Source organism: Mytilus galloprovincialis, chromosome 3 (genome assembly GCF_965363235.1).
Source record: "Mytilus galloprovincialis chromosome 3, xbMytGall1.hap1.1, whole genome shotgun sequence".
NCBI classification, from domain to species: domain Eukaryota; kingdom Metazoa; phylum Mollusca; class Bivalvia; order Mytilida; family Mytilidae; genus Mytilus; species Mytilus galloprovincialis.
Window position 1 is genome coordinate 64,077,647 of NC_134840.1, and position 7,915 is coordinate 64,085,561.

Consider the following 7,915-nt stretch of genomic DNA (forward strand, 5'->3'; position numbering starts at 1 on the left):
TTATGACATAAAAAAATTTAAATCTTTATCCTCATTTATAATTTTCAATAAAATTCTTGATTAATAGTATCTTGATAAATAATATTGGATAACTTGCTGATAAACAACAACAAACACAAAAAAAGTTTAAATGAAAAAAAAACGTCAGATCTGTATATGTTTAAATTCTTTCGAATAAATTGCACGAAAATTTTTACGAATTATGATTATTTCGTTTTAAAATGTATTCTTAGAAAACATTATGAAAGTGAAACTTTCCAGATTAATCTCAAACTTTTGGTTAATGAAAAACTTTTTTCATTTATCGTTAGAATCTTTTAATTGTTATTATTTAGACGTGTGGTGTAAAGGTGAACGATTAATGTTCATTTCGTTTTGTTTAAAGCATACACATAGCATTCCTATACTGAAATTTTGATACCCACTTTGCAGTGCGATTTAAACATGAAATGTTTTACACTCCTACTTGTGTTGTCTCTAATACTTGTCCTCTACGTTGATGACATGCATGCGTGGTGGGGAAGTTCCAGTAGTTCTAGAAGCTCAGGTTCTTCAAATCGCAGTAGTATATCAAGAACAAGCTGGTTAAGAAGATCATCGGTGAAATCAAAAACGCAGGCAGTCATCAATAAGATTATTAAAAGATAAAACAAAGGCAGTTGTTAATAAAATAAAAGAGAAGATAAATCGGGCAAACGAATATGTACAAGGATCAAAGGAAATGGCGAAGTCTTATATGTAAGTACAAGTGTTTTAAAACATTATATTCTTCTTATCAAATATACGAATTATATCTATAGTAGCCGCCTTGGTGGTGTTATGGTAGTGTGGTCGCCTCAGGTCTATGAAGTTGCTGATTCGACACCAGTAGATCCATAAACATGAAACGAAACATTTGAAATTTGAAGATTGAAAGAAATAGTTTACTTTGTTTAATATCAAAGAATACATAAACTTTTAGCAAGAAATCATATTATCCTGATTTAGAGTAATTTCTCGCAATTTGTTTGGCTGATATTTTCCTAATAAATTTCAGTACAATTTTTTATCACGTCAAGTGGAATTATCTCCCTTATACCATTGACCTAATAAAAAAAATTAAAAAAATTGAGTTGCTATGTAGTCATAATATTTTTTTTTATTTTTCACAGTTTTAGATTTAATATCTGAAATATATTTATTGACATTGTCCTAAAATTGAATTTGAATATAATAATATGTAATATAACAAAATCAGGATAAATTCGTTACACAGTGTTCAATTGTCCTAATACGGAATTTTTCGGGTCAATAAAATTCATATCGGGTTTGGCTTCGCCTCATCCGATATGAATTTTATTGACCTGATAAATTCTCGTATTAGGACAATTGCACACTGTGTATCTAATAATATCTGTAATAAAATCAAACAGTCAAGGATTAAAAACTGATATTATCACGTCATTTGTTTTTATTATATTCGTCATGATTGAAAGAGATTCGGTATTCCAATGAACGCAATTTCTTGCCGAAATGTTTCTTAATTCCTTAGATACATACTTCATACAACAGTTCCCATCGAATATGTAAGGAAGTTTGCATTATGTAGTAGTATTCTTAACTAAATTTCCGTTAGTAGATAAATAAAGGCAACAGTAGTATAACACTGTTCGAAATTCATAAATATATAGAGAAAAAACAATCCGGGTTACAAACTAAAACTGAGGGAAACGTATCAAATATAAGAGAACTACGACAGAAACACAATACCAAAATGTAACACACACAGAAACGAACTACAATGTAACAATGGCCATTTTCCTGACTTGGTACAGGGCATTTTATGACAAAATGGTGGGTTGAACCTGGTTTTATGAAATGCCAAACCTCCCGCTTTAATGACAATGTTAATTATAACATTAAAATGACAACATTATACGACAGGGGTGCAACAAATAAATGGGAGAAAATATAGGACAGAGAAACAAACGAGTAATAGCCATCAAAAGGTACAAGGATGAAAATTTACACGTCAGACGTGCGTTACGTCCACACAAAATTATGCTCAGATAAAAAAAAGTTTGAAAGCCAAAACAAGTACAAAGTTGAAGATCGCCGATGATCAAAAGTTCAAAAAAGTTGTTACCAATTTGACCAAGGTTATCCGCCTGGGACATCATTATTATCAGAATAGTACATAGTTTTGCAAATAGTAAATTTTATAAAATGACTATATAATAGATATGCATGATTAGACTGAAGTGGTGACTAGCTATAGAATAAAAACGAATACATTACAAAATCACAGCCATGTAACCCAAAGCCATTACAACGCCCAAAGTGACGTCACATTTGAATTTCTAAAACGTGCTCCGAATATGTAGATAAAATTTGTATGAAATTCAAGATTAGATTTGCATGACTTATCTAACTTACTAAGATTTAGATGATATCCTTAAGATTAATTCAAGGTTTGATGACTATATTGATCGCATGTTAAACTTGATATATTCATTTGGTCCAAAATCAACGATCATTCTTACATAGACGTCTGATCGTAATGACAAACTGTACGCAATAGATATAAAAATGTAGACGTCGAAAAGGTAAAATAAATCAAAGCCTATATATTAAACCATCAAAACAAAACCCAATAAATTTTGCGGATTTTAAATATTCTTCTGACATGGGAATGAGCAATCTGGTGTTATTGGCGTCATTATCCTTTTCGAAATCTTGAATGATATGCAAACTTTAAATACTAACCGAACATCGTTTGTGGACAAATACATCCTGAGATGATTAAAAATTCTTGGAGTTGATCCAAATTAATGAATTAAATTTTGTAATTAAGAATTTTTAAAGCTTCTGCGTATTCGGATTCAAAAGCATTTGTCGAAAAAAACATTTCGAATGAGGCGCGGAATCACTTTATACAAAAAGATCCATTCAATTGTGAAAGAGGCACTACCTACGAGATATAAAAATAAGAATATTATTTCGTTTGGTTCAAGCGTCAATCAAAGTCAAATAATAAAATAATAATAGTTTTCAGCAGCCACTTCGGTTCAATTTTGTCTAAATAAGCCAAGAAATATCGCTGTCGAATATTTCGACCTTATTTTATATGTTTCAAAAGACCTTCAATTTAACCCATTAGCTAGAGATCGGTTACGCAATTCGTGATCAGCCATTTAAATGCAAATCTAATATGAAGGATCGTGTTCATACACTTTTAACTGTTTATTTCAGACGTATTGTAATTTGGATCGTTATTTTCTGTTCATTGGTTTCACATTTATAACACGTGCAGTCTTATATAACTATAGGTGTTGTTATTTAAGTGCCTCTCAATTGCAGTCAACCATGCAAAGTTACGGATTAAAAAAATCATGCGTGTATTGTAATTATATCGCAAATTTAACAAAGCAGCAGGCTTCTGATTTTTACACTGCACGAGTTGACCACTATTTTACTTGATCTAGTGCAAAGGTTCTTTAAAAGAGAGAGAATGAGAGAGTTGCATGATATCTTTATTTAGAAATATAAAATTTCAGAGAAATGCGAAAATCCAACGTGATTGGTTCAGACAAGTACTTTCACGCAAAAGGCAATTATAATGCAGCAAAGCAAGGTCCAGGTGGTGTAAAAGCAGCAGAAGATATCAGGTGACGTATTAATTATAAACTCGAAAGCACTGATTATTACTCGCTTTCAGACGTTCATATGGTACTGTTGTCCTTGTATCATGATAGTTCTTTTGATAGGATACATATTGTGTTACGATATCGGCTCATCTGCCTTGTCAGTTTTAAATCTTATGAGCCCTCTATAATAATGGTCTCGTATTTCCTCTCAAAGGTTCCACTCAAATTGAACTAGTAGACGGTATATGTCTAAGTACAAGTATAAGTATATAGAAAACAGACATTCAGTTTTTTTATGAATGTCTTGACGAATGGGTTCTTGTAAGAAATTTGTGAGGATTAATAAAATCCCAAACAAGTAAATATGTCAATCGTCTCACTACATAAACTAACATCAAATAAGTGTAGACGGTTCAATACAATACCTGTCATTAAAAGTACAATTAGGCATGCCTTAGATTTTTTTAGTAAATGAGTTGATATATCTCTTAATGATCATAATATTTCTTAATAATTTATTTCACTAAGTTTTTTTTCTTTCAATATACCAGGCTTTCAACAAAATAACTTCATTTAAACGTCTTAATATTTGTATTTTTGAAGTGATATAAGAGAGAAAACAGATAAGATGAGATATAAGGTAGAAAATACACTTGGATTAATGAGTGATAAGGAGTACAAAGAGAAACTTGCAGATTCAGACAAAGATAGGAAAGCAAATCAGTGGGGAAGATCTGAAGTATCGTGTTAATGGAATCCCAGACAACTTAAAGAAGTAAATCCATTTACTAAAATAAAGTTTTTGAAATCAATCAGGTGTTATACTGTTTATATCTATCAGAATAATACTTACTGTGGGATTCATGTTGCTCAGTCTTGAGTTTTCTATTTTGTGTTATGTATATACTGTTGTTTATATTTTAAAAAAAACCCTGGTATGATTGCCAATGAGACAACCCTTCACACGAAACTAAATAACGCAAAAATTAATAAATATAGGTCACCGTAAAACTAACGACCTCATTTATGTATATATAAAAATGAACAAAGACATATATTTAACACAGCAAGAAACGACAACCACTGAATAACAGGCTTCTCGCTTGAGACAGACACATACATACAACATGTGTAGGGGTTAAACATAAAACTTAGTTGCAAAAGGCTAATCTTATTAGATGGATATAAATAGAAATACATCTAACAAAATCACAGATCGAACGTGACCAGGTACATGTAACATCAACAACCAAAAGACACTAAGTATAAATCTGAGAGTACTCACAGTTATTAGCATTGAGTTCAAAGCAAATAACAACTAATCAAAATAAATCATGCCTTTAAGACTGAATTATCAATCATAACACATCCAACATCAATGGATTTAGTGTAAAGACGTCAAAAACAGTCAGAGAAAAACATGGACTTGTGCAATGCCAAATTACCGGTATAGACAGATTGAAAATCCATGAAAGATCATGTTTTTGTGTTTAGTATGACGTCCATGAACAAGCACATATTTTTTTAAAAGGCCAGCTGGGGCCATCCTCAAAGTTAGGATTTTAGTGTTGAATAGGTAATCTTTTAGAGTTATTTTTTTTTTTTCCTTTTTGCTGCCATGGCGTTGTCAGTTTATTCACTATTGTCAAACAAGCATAACTTTTTGTGTCCTTAATTTTCTTTTATTCTTGTACAACAAATTACATAACTGAGTACATAAATCATGACACAAATCCCATCAAAAACTGGGGGTGCTCCCAGATGCTCCGGAAGGGTAAGCACATCCTGCTCCACATCTGACACTCGTCGTGTAAAACATAATGCATAATTACCCGGCTACGTCAACTGTGTTTTTGGTAGATGTATTTCTAATTGTATCCCTCTGATGAGTTAAGCCTTTTCAACTGATTTTTATAGTTCGTTCTTATGTTGTACTGTTACACCACTGTTGTTAGAGAAAGGTTGAGATTTCGCAAACATATTTAACCCCGTCCTGTATGTATGTGGTTGTCTAAGGTCAGGAGTCTGTTATTCAGTGGATGCCGGTTGTTGATGTGTTACATACTTGTTTTTCGTACATTTTTGTAAATGATTTAGGCCGTTAGTTTTCTCTTTTAAATTATTTTACATTTGTCATTTTGGGGCCTTTAATAGTTGACTATGCGGCATGGGCTTTGCTCATTGTTGACGTCCGTACGGTAACCTACATTTGTTAATTTCTGTCATTTGGTCTCGTGCGAAAATTTGTCTCATTGGCAATCATATCTTCTCATTCTAATACAATCTATATAGGCAATGAAAAGTTGTATAGTTTGTTAAGCGGGGTAATGTACAGATTGTGAGAAGGTTCATAAACATCAAGGAACAAGATCTCGGGTGTTATAAAGTTGAAATACAACAACTGAAATCATTCGCATCCGATGTTTTCTAGTTACACGTCAGATCAATGCAGCAACTTACAACCAGGTAAAATATTACAACAACGGAACCAAGTATCTGAAGAAATATGACGTGTATCTACAGTTACATGCCACTAGCATGTCGTAAATGAATAAAAAGTAAAATCACAAAAAAATACTGAAACCCGAGGAATATTTAAAACGAAAAACGCTTAACTAAAGGGCAAAATCAAAAGCTCAAACACATCAAACGAATGGATAACAACTCTCATATTCTTTACTTGGTACAGGTATTTTCATATAGAGAGAATTGTGCAATATAGCGATGTTAATCAAATAGAACAAATATCCATTTAAAAAAAACTACCAGAAGTTTACATATTAACGAGGCAGACGTATATCTAGCTAAGACACCGGTTAATAAAGTCCGTCTCCAGTTAATACTAGTTATATAGATTTGATGAGAAAAGATATGATAACCACATGTGTCTATCTGCATATTCAATGTTCCAAATGGTAACTTGTTAAAAGCCGATTATTACGGAGAGGATACAATGATTCTGTATAGAGAACGGTATACCTAATCCATGACTAGGCTTTGGACGCTTGCTTCATTTCACTGTCGTATACACTGAACGTATAGATGTTACATATTGATCATCTAGTAAATATATGAAGATTTAGAATATAAAATACAAAACTAATGGAAAAAAAAATATGTCGAAACGAATGCTACGGAATATCATACCTAGACAATAACATGTTTACTCTTGTGCCAGGTATTAACGTAACAGATGATAAAGGATGAGTGTTGAACACATTATATATTAACTCCCAGTGGATTATACTAAGAAACTACAATAAATAGAATATACGTTATCATAGAACCAGACAAAACTGTAAATTGCATTTCCGTAAGAAAACATTGGTACATAAGATGGATTCTTCTTTAGTCAACACATTTTATGATCATCAAAATGTGTTTAATGTTGATGCCAAATGAAACGTACTAACAGTAGTACAAAAGTCGGGAAATCCAACAGACAATTACCGAATAAAAGTGATGGAATGAAAAGACCAAATGCATTACACAACGACAAAGACAAAAAACTATTAATTTTGTGTAACTTAGTTGACTATGTCGACCTTTGGGTCTGCATGATTTTGTTGATATTGAACATGAATTGTCCAGTGGTGTTAAACATTCATATTGGTAAATTTGTGCTCACAAAGGCCCGATGAAGCTATATCCAGAACGGTACTTCAGACGCATGAAAGTGATAATTTGTTTTTATTCTTATTTCACCGATTTTTAAAACTCGGAATTTTTTCAAGAAAATCAATAAAACACATTTAATCAAAGTAACAAACAAAATCAATGACCATGGTCGTTGTGAAGTATTGAAATTTGTTTAATGACATCTTAACGCTTCCAAGTCTATAGAATCGTTATATGGTATACATGTCTAGTCCGCCAATGTTAACATATAAAAAAGGAAAATTTAAAAAATACCGAACTACAAGGAAATTTCAATACAGAAAGTTCATGTTCAAATGGGAAAACAAAAAGATAAATAAACAATAGAATTTTAATGAATGGTTAGTGAAGTTTAGTTGCTCTTATTTGGCTGCTTGAGAATATATTATGTATACACCTGGCTTTTTTATCATTAAAATCAATTGCGTTGCATGTACATGTATGCTTGCAAAAATGCCAAACGAAGAATTAGGTAAAACGACAGCAGGGTATATATTGGGATTATTAAAGGATTGGATTATACTTTAAGTTAACAGCAACTCAATGATTCAAAATATATGAATGAAATCTGAAACTTTTTTTATGCATCAAAATCGAAGTATTGAATTTCAAAAACAACTACAACATTACAT

General features: G+C 31.7%; 1 pseudogene; it reads left to right on the plus strand.

Moving 5' to 3' along the window:
• Nucleotides 1-433: 433 nt before the first annotated feature.
• LOC143066519 (serum amyloid A protein-like) lies at nt 434-4,405 on the plus strand (annotated as a pseudogene).
• The last annotated feature ends 3,510 nt before the right edge of the window (nt 4,406-7,915 follow it).